The following is a 16,413-nucleotide window of genomic DNA, read 5'->3' on the forward strand; positions in this document are numbered from 1 at the left end:
ATACTTAAATGGAAAGTATAGTATATATTTAAAACTACTAAGAATATCCTTCAATCTCTGTCCCTCGAGGTCCCTATTTATTAGTCCCTAGGTCCCTAATTTTTAAATAGATATATACAGCATACAGGGTCACAGACAATGCCCAAACATCCCATTTAAAAAAATAGCAAGTGCAGATTTTTATATATATAATATATACATACATACGACTCACGCCTACCCGTGCGCATGCTTTTTTTTAGACTACTAATGCCGTAGCTGGCCTTTACAGCTTCACCGGACGATAGGGTGCGAGTGCAGGTGGCACTCCAAAGCCGCGGAAGGACTTATGGTAATATAGAAATTATTTATTGGCCGTCGTAATTTCGATCTCCGTTTGAACTTCTATATGTATATTACAAACTAGCTAACTAGCTGTAAATTATGGAGTTACAATAAATAAGATTTAGATGTATTGTGATATAAAGACAAAGTACCTAGAACTATGACTATTCTATGAGTCATTTAATACTACACAATGGCGATTTCTATACATGCATAAATATATATATATATATATATATATATATATACTATAATATATGGCAATATGTAATAATACCTTTGTTCATCTATCTATGTACGTCTCTTTGTAATATTAAAATATCCATTTTTTACTACATGCACATGAATATAAATACGGTATATATACCAAAATAATATTTTTTACAATTTTTGTCTGTCTTTTTGTTCCGACGGATTTTCGTAGCTGATGTAATAAGGAGTAACTTAGGCCACTTTTATTTTAGAAAAATTCTCTAATTAAGTTAAATTCCACGCGGGCGAAGTCGCGGATACAGCCAGTTATGGAATATATCCAATTACGAAAGTACAAACATTTGCATTATAAAAGAGATATTTTATATTAAACATCGTTTTATAAATATTTAAGTCTGTTTAAGGAATCTCATGTGAGTTTTTGGTGTGTCAATCAAAATCAAAAATAATGTTCATCATCATATATATATAAAAGTTTTATTCTGTTTTCAACATTTAAATTCACCTCTGTATAGACTGCGCCGACACTCTTAATAAATAGAATAGAATAGAAAATCATTTATTCAAATAAACTTACATTGAAGCACTTTTGAATAGTCATCACATTTTTTTAATCTACCGCTCTTCGGAAAGCTGTCTCATCACAAGAAGAACGAGCAAGAAACTAGCGTGTTGCTCTTTTAAATAATTTTATTATTACTTTACATTTTTAAGTATAAGTGTGTGAATACAAACCACCAATTAGCACTAATTCTATTAAATACTCAAATAGAAAAAATATTGAATATATAACCAACTGGTTAAACAATTAATAAGAGGAAATCATAGTGATTAGACTTAGCAGTTATTATCTTTAAGACCAGAAGCCCAAGCGTATGTTGAGAAACGGGATGAAAAGCAAATCTTACGCTCTGAGCCCTACAAGCAGCACCCGTTCACGAGTATGACGGATGAGCTAGCCATCACTTTTAAATAATTTTATTATTACTTTACATTTTTAAGTTTAAGTGTGTGCGCTCGAAAATATGAATATATAACCAACTGGTTAAACACTTAATAAGAGCCCAATGACGCGACCCACCACGCCGCCACATGTCTGGACATTTTAGTGAGCATGACTACTCAAAACACTAGACCACGTCAAAGCTACTTACAATAAAATTAAGAACAGGCCAATATTTTCCATTATACAAGTTCACGTCCCCACCTGGTCTGCAATGGAAAATATGTAGTATATTCCATTGCAATCTGCATGGCGTAATATTACGAAAGGTAATAATATAGGCTTGTAATATTAAATGACGTGAGCGGTCAATGATATCTTGGTTGCAAACTTGCAAATGAAAGAAACACCCATACTCGTACGACCCCGGTGGTCCAGCGGTTTACAACGCCTTTCGATGGTCGCGGGTTCGATTCCACGCACGGTATAAATATATATAATTCATGATTATTTGTATCGGTCTGGGTGTTTTGTATGTATATTATGTACGTATTTACAAAAAATATATCTAAGTATCTCTATCAGTTGACTAGTACCTACCCATAACACAAGATTTGTTTCGTTGGAACTAGATGACGTTCTGTGAATTATGTGGGTGTGTTAATATTATTACCATACTAGCTGTGCCCGCGGTTTCATCCGCATGAAATTTGTAGCCTATTTGTTATTCAGATGTATACGCTATATTGCTGTAAAGTTTCATCAAAACCCGTTCAGTAGTTTTTGCGTGAAAGAGTTACAAATATGCATCCATACTCACTAACTTTCGCGTTTATAATACCTATTAATATAATATATTACTATATTACTTATTGCCTTTAAAAAAAATCAAAAATTCTAAATATCTTTAGGTATTCATGTAGGTCTATTTATTACAGACTCTTATGATATGTCAAATCTACCGTCAGTTCGGAATAATTTCGAGATGAGAAGAACTGACAAGAAACTCAGTTCGTATTTTTTTAAATGTACATTATTACATTAATACAGATTTGGGAGAATAGAGGGACCACCAGCATATGCTGTTGAAAAAAAAAACCTAAAAATCTAATCAGTTTTCGCAACCTGAATAGACCAGTCCCCACAAGCAGCACCCGTTCACGAGTATGACGAATGAGCCAGCCATCATTTCACTCAACCATATTAGAGGGAGTACATCGACCCGACCCACCACGCCGCCACAAGTTTGAAGTTTATAGCGAGCTTGACTGTTTCAAGTCACTCCACTACATCATTTATATTATTTACAGCATAAACTGTACCAATCACAGTTTTCACCCATTACACTTTTAGATACAATAATAATACTAATGAGAGACAAAGGAAGCAAATGTGTTTTCTGTCCATTCGCAGTTCATTTATTTACATATAGACATTCCGAACAGCATACAGTAAAATATGAGAATATATAGGAAGCTGCACAATTTCACAATAGAAACTGCCGCGTTCTCATTGCACTTTCATCATTACCCGTTATTGCAACGTACTGTATACGGACAGTGTTTTGATCACTGCGTACAGACTGACAAAGGTTATCAATAAATATATAAAAATTCAAATGCATACTGTTACTGACTGTACTGACCACATATTTTATAGATCATGTAAATAATATTGTATGAGCTCAGGTCAGTTAGCCCATCGTGGTAAATTCACCATGAATTTAACATTTCCAGGAGGAACCGCGTGAAGGTCAACCTGACATGGTGTGCACAACGCACTTCTTTGAATAGGGGGGAAAGGTGATTGTTAGTAATGTGGACTGATGACCCAATTGCTAGCAATGTACCATGTCAGGATGACCTCCACGTGTTTCCTCCTGAAAACCAACGTGATAAATTACTGATGAATTTATCACAATGGGCTAACTGACCTGACCATGTTCATCCACTGGTAGCCAGCGTAAACCGTTAGCGCAGGCGGGTGCACCATTCCATTATCATCCATAAAAAAAACCTCTTTGTATATTATTTATGCATTTTATCAATTATTTTAAGTATATATAAAAAGATGTATGTCATTGTCATTCTGGTTCTGCTATCTATTATACTTTTGTACATAAAATTATATTATTTCTTCCTAAAACCCGTGTTTGCGTAATTATATCTACCAGCACTATATATATATACAGTCCTTCGTTCACACATGGTACACCGATAGCAATGGAGTCATCAGTTCACGTTATTAAAATTCCCTCACATTATACCCATTTATTATTTTTTTCTTAATTGATTTAAATATGATTTCTTTCTTATTATAAACAATAATAACACCGTCCTGCAGTAAATGCTTGATTATTTTATTAAATTTGTTAAAAGCATATAAAGTAAAAATTGTATATAGAGAGTAGAATAGAAAATCATTTATTCAAATAAACTTCATTTAAGCACCTTTGAATAGTCAACATTTTTTTAAATCTACCGCTCATTCGTAAATCTGTCTCATCACAAGAAGAATAAGCAAGAAACTTGTGTGTTGCTCTTTTAAACAATCCTTGTAAGTTCACATTTTACAAGTCGAAACGTGTACTATATGTATGAGTGTTTATGTGTTAGGAAAACTCCTCCAATTAACATTATTAGCTGACATTAAAAGTTACTAATACCGCGTTGTGATAATTATCGTTATTTACCAATTACATGTTAAAGCGTAACTGTGGACTTTAAAAATACATAGAACATATTTTTATGGATTTTTCAACAGACTTGCTCGTAAAGTGTTTTAATTTCACCGGTTTTCTATATATAAAGCAGTTCATAAAACACGCGTGCGTTATAAACGCATATAGTAAAGTATTATGTTTCTTTTTGTTGTAATGATTTTTATCAAATTTCGAACTAACCACTGCTCGCCAGCCAGTAAGCAGCGCGCTGATTAAAAGAAAGTAAAACGACGGGAATGCAACAGTGTGCATCACAGTTTTATGGACAGACTTGGTCCACATGAAATTTATCTTTACTTTTCTAAAATAAAAGTAGCCTAAGTTACTCCTTATTACATCAGCTACCTTGCCAATAAAAGTCCTGTTAAAATCGGTCGTCGGTCGGTAAAAACAGACACTCCAATTTTATTTATTATATGAAGTGTATTGAAAACCGTTGTACGACATATGTACGTGCGTATTTAACACACTCGGCTCTACTACGCCGCCAATTCAAATGGGGATCGAAATTACAACGGCCTGAACCGAGGCTCGAACCCCTAGCGGTGCCCTCAGAATAAAGTCGTATCCATCAGGCGGGAGTTGGCTTTCAGCCGCCGTGCAGTGCCATGCACTCGCCCCTTATCGTCCGGTGAAGCTGTAAAGGCCAGCTGCGGCCAACAGCATTTGAGTAGCCCGAAAAAAATCTAATGTTATAAACCTTCACAAAGTAATGCAATGTATGTGAATTGCTATAATTACACCTTATTTCAGCGCACCTACGGGATATAATCGAATGGTAATCTGTAATTAAAATATACCAAGAATAATTATAATTGTGAATAAAAAAAACAAAAAAAATATTTACAAAAACAGAACCTAATAGAAAACTATACTAATAAAAGGCAGCCTTATCGCTCATAGCAATCTCTTACAGACAACCAAAGCAACCAAACAACAAGCCAAACAAACAAGACAACAACAAGAGCGATAAGGTGCTCAAAGTAATCATTACAGAAAACAAAGAAGTTTTGAACAAGAGAAAGGTAGGTGGCTCACTATAAAAATAGAATTAGATTATATAAAATAGAAGAGTTGTGGAGAGGATAAATTTCATCTCTTCCCAGATAGATACGACTCTAATCTGAGGGCTGCACTAGAAGTTCCCATCCATTGAAATATTACAGCAGATCGTTTGGAGACATAGTTCTGTATCTTACCTCTGTTATGATACTTTTCTCTGCGTAGTCCGACGGCGCGGCGGCGGGGCCCATAAAATCATAGTCATTGTTAATACGTACATATATCAGGATATCACGTTTCACCTTCCAATGACAGCGGATTCAATTCTCGGATAATACAAATATTGATAATACTTGTTATGTCTGCATTAGTCCGAAGGTTTTTTTGTATACTATATGTTTGTACAATATGTGGTTATGAGTATCTACAAATATTATTAATAGCTGTGGTCTACCGGCTTAGCATACCTACCGCAGAACTTACGACGGATTTTTCTGGAGTTTGATTCCTCCGATAAACATTTGTATTCATGAATATGATTGTTTGTATTGTGGTATTTTCTATGTATATTAATATATATTTATAAAAAAAATCTAAGTATTTATACTAGTTATCTAGTACCTATCGATAGCACAAACTCTGCTTATATATTATATAATTTAATATTATTTATACAGAATATAGATATATTAATGATGTACCAGGCGGGTTTCCTTCCTGATCTTTTCAACTAAAGTAACCAGCTGATCTGGACGATAATATTAAAAGTAGTATTACTTACTAGCTTCTACTGAAACTAGCATGAACATGAGTAGTTAATAATGACATTAAATAAATAGACATACCACCAGCTTTAAATACACAAAAAGGTGATAAAATGTGAATAGGATTCGACTTTAGTTTAACATTTGGGTTTCTGTGACATTGTTGCATGTTAAAACGTTTGTTTTGTAAAAAAAGTTCAAATGGCTGAATGCACTATGTTGCAATAAAACAAGGAACAACCTCCAACAAACAAAATTATAATAAAAAAAATGTCCAAACGCCCCGTTTGAATATTCATTCTTGACGCCCTTGGTGGTACAGAGATTTGACACGTTGCCTCATCTTGTAACGGTGGCGGATTCAATCTCCACACAATAGAAATATATTCATGAAAATATGTTTGTTTGTAAGACTAAATTTCTTTATACTTATTAAGTAAAACATTTAGTAGCTAACAAAGTGTTTTGCTACTCCTATTCTAGTACTTAAGGTCGATAGTTGAAATCTAGGTAACACCAAAATCTTTGTATGTTTAACATTTCTGACTCCAGTGATGGTAACACCGATAGCAAAAAGAATCATTATTATAAATATAAATTGACACTAAGTTTTTTGGTGACGGCCATGTTAATATTTATTTTTTTATTTATTTCGTATATCCATCCATATTATATTAGTAAACAACTTATAAACTATGTCAGTAAATTACAATATTTGTTATACCTTGTTATTTCAATTCATATGTCTAGATATGATATGAGGATATGATATGATACAGTGCTAGCAATAGGGTTAATTTAAAGGGTTTAATAGATGTATTATACCCTGAAACTTCAAAAATGTGTGTGTACAGTTGACACTGCTTTACTTTCTTCATCATAAGGCAATAACAAGACAGAAATGTTGACATAAGTCTGAATGTAACAGCCACTGTGGTGATGCATGGTAACACAACATTATAGTAAAAAACAGCTTGCTACTTTGACACCGACACACGCAGAAAGATGACTTTGACCGAATTTCGTAAATATTCAAATTCATCATGCAAGATTTTTTTGTGGATGAAAATGTAATAATAATCTCTTTTGCGTGTCAAAGATGATGAAGAAAGGTATCATAGGATGAGGTTGGAATTAAGGATTTTCGTTATTTTTGTAGATTAAAATGAAATTATAATTTCTTCTACAAGTCAAAGATGACAAAGAAAGGTATGTATGATGGGATGAGGTTGGATTTAAGGATTTTCGTTATTTTTATAGATGAAAATGTAATAGTTATCTCGTGTGCGTGTTAAAGATGATAAAGAAAGGTATCATAGGATGAGGTTGGAATTAAGGATTTTCGTTATTTTTGAATAATATGGTTTTCTTGTTTAGCTGTTTTAATTCTTATTATTTGAAAATATAAAATAAACATTTAAAAAAACGAAATTATAATTTCTTCTACAAGTCAAAGAAATTATAATTTCTTCTATGATAGGATGAGGTTGGAATTAAGGATTTTCGTTATTTTTGTAGATTAAAATGAAATTATTAGTCAAAGATTTGAAAAGAAAGGTATGTATGATGGGATGAGGTTGGATTTAAGGATTTTCATTATTTTTATAGATGAAAATTAAATAATAAAAGGTATGATAAGCTACCTCTGAAAATTGCGGTGATGAGTTGCGGTGGTTTCTTATTTTCTGACAACCACTGTTGCAAACTCTACAACTCGGTTTGCAACTGCCACTGTCAAATAGTTCATTTATCGAAAAACATAATATCTTTCATAATCCAAATTAAACTTATTCTTTGAAGGATGTTTAGTTTCCGTACAATACGAGTTACCACAGGTGATATCTATGGTAACTTGTGTAACAGTGAGCATCAAAATATGCTTAAATTGAATAAATTGTCACTAACAGGCATAATTCAGTCAGTAATAACGCTTAAGCCGTAAGAGATCGATCGAACCTGCGACCATCGGAAGTAGGGTCCGAAGTAACCAAGGCCGTCTAAATATTACTCCATATTACTCCACACTAGTAGATACCACACAGTAACAACTCGACTGGTTAGCCGCTCGTTTCATTTCATCGCAAGGTAAACAACTTTAAAACGCATACTTTGTTAGATTGCCTAATATTTCTTACGTCCTTTTTAAACTACTTAAAAATTCCGATGCAACTAAAATTTTATTTATTTACAGCTGACCCGGCAAACAAAAAGATCTTTGCATTTAAAAAATAATAAAAAATATGATTATAATATAAAAAAAAAGTATGATTTAGATTCTATAATCTGTATAAAATAAAATTGGAGTGTCAAAGTAAAAAAATGGTAAAAAATATATTTTGGTGTATGTACTGTATTGATATTCATATGCATGTAGTAAAAAACGGTTATTTCAATATTACAAACAGACATTCTAATTTTATTTATATGTATAGATAAAAGTACTACCAACCACCGACCATCAGTCACGCAAAGTTGGTTTACATATGGTTAGAATTTTAGTCCGCTGATGATATTGTATTCGAGTTAACTCGAGTTATCGAGAATTCTCCCAACTATAGTTGGGAGAAATGCCAGAGGCCGGTAAGTCAAATAATAGGTGATAATGATGTATATACTTAAAAAAAAACACAAAAGTTTTACATCAGAGTATTATTAATAGTTGCTTCATTATTATAATTTCAATTGGAATTAATGCATAATGCCCTCCAACCATAAAATGAATCGCTCGAATGTTGAATGGTATTGAGCCAATGATATTCAATAGCATGATGTACAGGATGTTAATACATATTTATAACGATAATTACGAATTAAATAAGAAATTGAAACAATATATATGTATATACATATCTGATTCATATCAAGATGTGGCCAAGAGTTTGGTCGGCAACGCGCACGTGACACCCCTGATGCTTCAGGTGTCCATAGGCCATAACCATTTACCATCAGATGGGCCGTGTGCTTGTTTGCCACCATAGTAGTATAAAAAAAAAAAGAGTGGACGGATGCGGAAGGCGGAAGATTGCACATGGTGGAAAGGTATCCAACAATGGACAAATACAGGCTGAAATGATGATGATCCGTTCTAAGTATACCTATAATAACATAAAGGGAACTGATTTTGTTATTATAAATACATGATGTACCTAAGAAACACTCAGCCCAATGCAGAAGAATTCAAATGTTTGTCAATCAAAGAATTCAAATCGTACGACATGATATACATAAAAATACCAATAAAAATACACTCATGAATACTAGTGTTTATACCGGAACTGAATCCACGACCATCAGAACTAAGGCGGTGTGCTCCACCGCTAAACCACCGAGGTCGTAGATTAGAATATAACAGTAGACATATATAATAATACTAGCTGACCCAGCAAACGTTGTTTTGCCTTAAAATAAAAAATAATAATTAGGGGTGGACTACCCCTAACATTTAGGTGGATGAAAAATAGATGTTGGCGGATTCTCAGACTTACTCAATACGCTCACAAAATTTCATGAGAATCCGTCAAGCCGTTTCGGAGAAGTATGGAACGAAAACTGTGACACAAGAATTTAATATATAAGATGTAATAATAGGATAATCTATTTTAAAATAAAATTATTTTTAGCCCTACTAACTAGTATATTTTTAGTTATATTTGTATATATAGAACTTTATATCCAGTAAACTTGCCAGCTGCGGCCAAGAGAATTAGAGTACTCCCAAAAAAAGCAGGTTCAACCGCGGTGAATGGTCATAGGTACAATGAACGGCACGGCTGCAGCTCTTTTGAACAAAAGTTATTTGAACAATATTACAGGCATACGATTTTTTATGAATACGAACTACCGAACTGAGCAAAATTATAAAAATAATATATTAGAAACATTTAGACATAGACTTAGATAAAAAATTGTAATGTCTTTGTAATTTCAAATGAATAGCTTTTCACTAAATGCATATAAAAGTATATTATAAATATATAATTAAAAATAAAATATGTTTTTATTTTTTTGTCTGTTTACGTAATAAACAGACATACGTCTGTTTTATAAAAAAAATATCTTTTACTTTTATATCAATAAATGCACACGGACGATTTGCATAGATCAGACCAATCCCTACAACTGAGACTGGAACGTACGACCTTGTTTTTGTAAGTCGGGATAAATAATCCACTATACTACGATACGACGCTCTCAAGCTGATTTATATTTTAGATCTGTGATTTTAGTGAAATCATGTTAAACAAATTGACATAGAAACGTGGGAGAAATTTGTTTTCGGTACTACACCCAAAAAATATATTTGTCGAAATGATAACCAACTTTTTTTTAAATCGGTAATAATTGTAAATCGTTAGCATAATATAAATCTGACTGACCCAATGGTTGACGATCACTGTTATTGATCACTAGTATCGGTTATTTCAATAACAAAGTATATCTATTTATTATAATAGCCAAATAAGAATAAGAAATGTACAAATTCCTTCCTATATTTAATTTTTTATTATGGATTTAATACTCGACAATTATTATTTAATAAAACATTAAGGACTTTAAAAATTTTTATATCTTGTGAAAATGTATAAATACATTTTTATATAAGTATATAATTAGTATATCAATATATATTTTTATTAAGGTAGTCGTATTATACCTCCGATTAACCCGTGAATTTTTTTTTTAAATCCTTAATTGTTCATTAAATACACATTCACACAAGTATTACATCCCAAAAAAATAAATATCTCAAAATTATCGGATGATTAATTTATCTATTCAATATAAAATTTGTCTTACCTAAATAATCACTGGACACAATTGTGTTTTCACATAAATAGAAACGACTTAATTTTTAATACATAAATCTATGATATTGACATTGTTTCCATTTCTATAAATAAAAAGAGAAATCAATCACGAGTTCAATAAACTTCTATAAACAAACACTTCACGAACTAGTGATATTTGCTCATTTAAATGTCACATTTTGCCGCTAAAAATGAATAACATGCGTTCTGGTGCGGTTCAATTATTTTCGAATTATTCATTGTATCGCATGCAGATGTGTTCAATTTATAAAGTTTTCGCGCGATTTTTAATTCGTGTAAAAGTCAATTCAACAAGGCGTATGCCTGCATACGTGGTTCAGAGCGAACTAAAATAAATTATCTTCAGTCATACACTGTCTGAATGCAGAATCGGCCATGCGCTCTTAGCTATTTGTGACAATCATTTGATCCAACATTATTATCCTACTAATTTAAATAATAAGGACGTTCAACTGTAATGTTTAGAAGGGCCATTGTATACAATTTAGCCTCTTAAATCCTTTGTTGCTTTGTTGAATGATTGCTAGTTAGGTGTACGTGCGACGTACCGTACCTAAGTATTTAGTTCATGTTTTGTTAGGGGCACAGTTCTAGTTTTCTGTTATGTGAAAGCAATACCTACTTAAGATTAAAGTAATAATCCGAACGTTGATTCTATGTAAATAATATTACTTTAATAAATCATCGCTATCATTTTAATTGTTCTCTATTAAACTCTAAGATTAATTGACAAGTACATTTTAGGTCCTTACTCTTTCTTACTTTAAGCGCATTGGAATAACAAACAAGATGCTATATCTATATGTCTCATGATAATTGACATATCCATATCCCATAGAAAAAAGCACCTCCGATACTACAAAATAATACACTGTGATGCTTACGGTTCTTCATGCATTGCAATATTTGTGGATTCAAGTTTTACAGTTGTGGCCAAATTATTTTAAATTCCTGGTTTTCTTCTATAGTTTCCTGCAGTGTTTGATAATCCAAAAACTTTTGCGTCTGTACCCCAAACTGTTTATAGGAACATCTGAGAAGACAGCTTCTGGAAAGGAATAAGGAGTCCAACTTTTACCTACTTTGTAAGAAATGTTTTGAATATAGGTAGGTATACCTATTCACAGTGAAACTCTACAAATCGTCAGTCCATTATTGAGCACGGGTCTCAAAATAAAAAAAGTAGTTGGTCTCAACAACAAATCGACCGAGCGGCTTGAGACATCTTTCTTTTACATCGATGTATTTCTCCTTTGGCTTTTAAAACATTCCTGAAATGTATAAAAATAGTTTTGAAGGAGTACCTATTGTTGGACATTATTTCGCATTAACAAGTTTTGAACGTACGAACTATTTAATATTATTTTAGGTCTTATATATACTAGATATATAATTAGGTCTTATGTATACCAGATTATATAGCATTCTGCTTTAAACTAGGTAGTAAAATATTTAAAATATTTTTTTAAGTAGGACCACAGATATCATAATATTACAGTAGTATATAGTAGACTATTAATTTCATTATTAAAATAATTCTAACGTCATGAATGAATCCTTAAGCGAGGATTTCCGCTTTCATTTGTATACCATTCCATTGTTATTAATTATTTAAAAATAAAGTTGTCTTAATTTCTTATTTGTAAAAATAACTAAATATTTTTATTTATTTCAGAAACCGTCTTTCTGGATATATTTACTTTTGGGAAACGGTTTGAAAATATATTCTATTTGGATTAAGTTTCATGTTTTTTATTGTTAAATTCAAAAGTGAAAAACTATTTAAAATATCTTTTTGTTGATTGGTCTCGCGGGAAAGCATAGTTGCACAGCTTACTAATGTAAACAGAGTACACATATGATCGATACAGTAATAAATATTTTGAATATAGAAACACAAGCATTTTTATGCAGTAAATTTATCTTCTAATATTAATATTTTCCTGTGTTTGTATAAAATTAGACTAATAATGAATTATATTATAATTTATAACACGCATACTACTTCAATACCATAGAGTATATAAAAAAATATTTGTAAGAGAGTCAAATTGCCAGTATAGTGTGTATAGACAATTATTCGCAATAAATATGCACTGTAGCGCCTTATGTAGTCAATTCATGTCGTAGTTCCCGGATAATCATTTAGAATGTTGATAATAACAGCATACAATTGGTGTGTTGTATTTTAGTGCATAGTAGGAAGTATATAGATGCTGAGTAATTAGGTATATGCTAACATACGTATTGGGTTTTATATAAAGCGAAATTTCATTGCTTAAAATATTTGGGATTAAGTTTCATGTTTTTTATTGTTAAATTCAAAAGTGAAAAACTATTTAAAATATCTTTTTGTTGATTGGTCTCGCGGGAAAGCATAGTTGCATGCGATTTAACGCCCAAAGTTTGTTTCGAATTATTTCGTGTTCAGTTCAAACCGCACAATATAAAAATTTCATGAGTATAATGAGCATAAAATAGATATATCTATTTTATTAGTCTCAGTGTTTTTGTATATATTTATAAAAAATATATACATCATATTTATAGAGGTTTCGATTGTCTACCATAGTATTTAAAAAAAAATCTCTTCGTTTGGAATTAGATGTCGCTGTGTAAGTTGTTTACAGTACTACTTATTAATGTGGATGGCTTTACTTGTGCTTGTATTTAAACCTATTGAAACACCGACGCGTGTGAATTATCACAATTGAGCCAGAAGTTCACTCTTTAGCTGTTAATTGCTTATGTAATACACTTTGCACCTTTTATTCGCCGGTTTTTGTTAGTGTATTGAATAATAGCGTCTTTAAATATAGGTCGACACCAGCAATAATCATCCGCAAAAAATAACTTTGAGCAGAATAAGCATTGATGCTTCGCGTGTCTTATTTTTTTACAATTTGATAATCGAATGGAGTTTAAAAAAAGCGCCAAATCATTCGACAACGCCATCTACATTAAAACGATGAACTAAAAGTAACGTGAAGTAAAAGCTACCACAGCGTCATCTTTACTTTTTAAATGCCGTTCACTAGATGTCGCTAGTATAGTATCGAGGAGTTCACACGTTAGTAAAGTTGCATGCATAAAGATAACAATTTTTATACCGTTATTTGTATCTATACAGAGGAACACACTACTACTATGTACACTATTGTAGTTTTAATAAGTCTTCGAGCATAATAATTATTATTATTTCGTAAACTTGAATATGCGATATTACTTAGTTGCTGCCGACGGAAGTAGGGTGTCTCATACAATTTACCGTCTCCCTAATTTAATACCTGATACGAACCCCTTCAGCTTACACCAACGGTCACTAAGATAATAAAGGTTCGCGTTGTTGAAACGCGATATGAAAATTATGCAGTGATTTTTTAGGTAGATGATGCAATCGTGATCATAAGTAGGTACTTCATATCTAACTAAATTTCTATGTATAATTGGAAATGACTTCTTGAAATCTTCGCATACTGTTACTTTCAATACGAATATTAAAACTATCGTAGTTGTTCAATTGCACAAACTTCTATCATCTTATTGATCCCTTTCCAGTTTGCTTTTTTATTAAATACTAGCTACACACTCTGGCTTCGCACGAGTGTACATGTATTATATATATAAACCTTCCTCTTGAATCACTCTATCTATTAAAAAACCGCTTCAAAATCCGTTGTGTAGTTTTAAAGAGTTGAGCATACATAAGGACGGGCAGACAGCGACAGCGGCTTTGTTTTATACCTACTATGTAATGATAACCTATGAATGACCCAATCTATTATTACGTCAAATTCCATTAAAATCTATTCAGACAGTAAGTTAGTTCTAAAAAGGTAACAACATACAGACACGCTGTCGACCTTATAATATTAGTATGATAATATTTTCAATCAATCAGAATAATCAGCGAGAACGTTTTATATCATTTAATCTTTTCCCCACAACTGATAATAATAGTTATGTCTTATCACTAACTAAATAGTGCTTTTTCAGGTTTTTCACTTCTATATTTAGATTCAATATATATTATAATGTATTTATATATATCACACACCGGAACACCGGAATACCAAAAAAAACTACAAATTTATGAAAGTCAACTCTGAAGCTTTTGCTTTAAAGTATAATTTCTAAATTTGTAAATTTTGACTTAATCCCGTACTGTACTAGGTCAGAGATATAATCTTAACGCCAGCTATGCCGGCATATAATAACTAGCGGCTGCCAAACGCTTGTAGTATAAAATATTTTATAATTTAATAATTATGACAATTAGATACTGTATTGAAATGTACTTAAACGATGGCGGGCCAGCGGCAGATACATTCGTAATTATATAAGATCAACCACACTTTTTAAAAAAATACTGTATATACGATAACTTTAAAAATGTATTTCTGTGTTAACGACAGTATTGGATATACTAAGAAAAACCATAACCGTAACCGTATGTAAACTGCAAAGACACGAAGAATTACGTAGATTAAAATATTAGGTATAACTAGTTCTCTCTATATTGTAAGTTATTACCGGTAGAGTTTTCTAGAACTCTGTCGTAAGGTAAATCAATATCAGACTACACAAAAACATAGCCAGACATACAAGTACTGATAGACAGTCGGGTGTGCTTTATGAAAATGAATGAAGAAACGTAGGAAAGTCTCATGAACAGACAGCTATATGGTATCCTTATTCTATATATATACCAGGCACATGAAGGTAACACCTGTCTGTATTTCATTTGCTTATTATTTTTGGTCTTACATTTTGCTTACCAGTGTGAACGTAACCGTAGCAATTGCGCCACATGCAAATGGCGCCATATTTATTTTTATAACGCTATCTTTAAAATTATTACTATCGCCTCTATATTAAATTGGCGTTGGTTTTTTTTTGCATAGGATCATCGAGGGACAAATAAATAAGCTTGAAAACAAAATAACGTTTTACTTAAAATCGGTTGTATTTACATTTCGTCCATTGTAGAAAATCAATAGTGTTCAACATCACAAATAAATAAAATCGTACTAAGGTATTCACATAAGTCGTACAGCGTACACAATATGCGACAGCTCATTCTTACCACAAAATGAAAAGGCGGGACGATAGGATTTACTCATAAGTTAATTTTATTCATTTCAATGTCAATTTTTCTAAACAAAATACATATTGCTCCCTTTGGTATTCGATCGCCAATGGAACAATCCGCCAAATGCTCTCCTAAACATCTCGCGGTCTCTCCCGGGGGCCGGCGAAAGGTTAAAAAATTATCGATATACAATGCATCCACGCGGCTGTCGAACAACACCGGCGCCCCGAGAGAGACTGAACCGAGTGAAAACAGACAGATTCAACGACAAGTATCAAAAACACTCGTGTTACTAGCGGCGTCTAGTGACCGGACGCCCGCCGCGCCCGCTGCCGCTCGGCCCGTCGACGGACGCGAAGCGGCGATGTATCGCGCACAACGGGTGATTTTCCACGCGAAGGAGCGCGTTGGCGTACCGTGGTACGGGGCCGGCGTGGGGGCGAGGCACGGGCGCGGGGGCCGGGGCGCGAGGAAGCACGCCGCGCGGCAAATCGAACGAGGCCACGCTCGCGGGCGGCGAGGGG

At 32.8% G+C, this 16,413-nt stretch overlaps 1 protein-coding gene across 1 annotated transcript in view; it reads right to left on the reverse strand.

The window, feature by feature from the left end:
* The window catches only part of LOC131849380 (neutral ceramidase), a 31,434-nt gene extending 20,353 nt beyond the window's left edge, over window positions 1–11,081 (reverse strand). Inside the window, exon 1 of the mRNA XM_059199448.1 lies at window positions 10,766–11,081. The gene's annotated coding sequence lies outside the window, so the exon portion shown is untranslated. The remainder of the gene's footprint in view (window positions 1–10,765) is intronic.
* Between the last annotated feature and the right edge of the window lie 5,332 nt (window positions 11,082–16,413).

This window comes from Achroia grisella, unplaced genomic scaffold (assembly GCF_030625045.1).
Source record: "Achroia grisella isolate CSIRO2021 unplaced genomic scaffold, CSIRO_AGI_Agris_v1 utg642, whole genome shotgun sequence".
Taxonomy (NCBI): Eukaryota; Metazoa; Arthropoda; class Insecta; order Lepidoptera; family Pyralidae; genus Achroia; species Achroia grisella.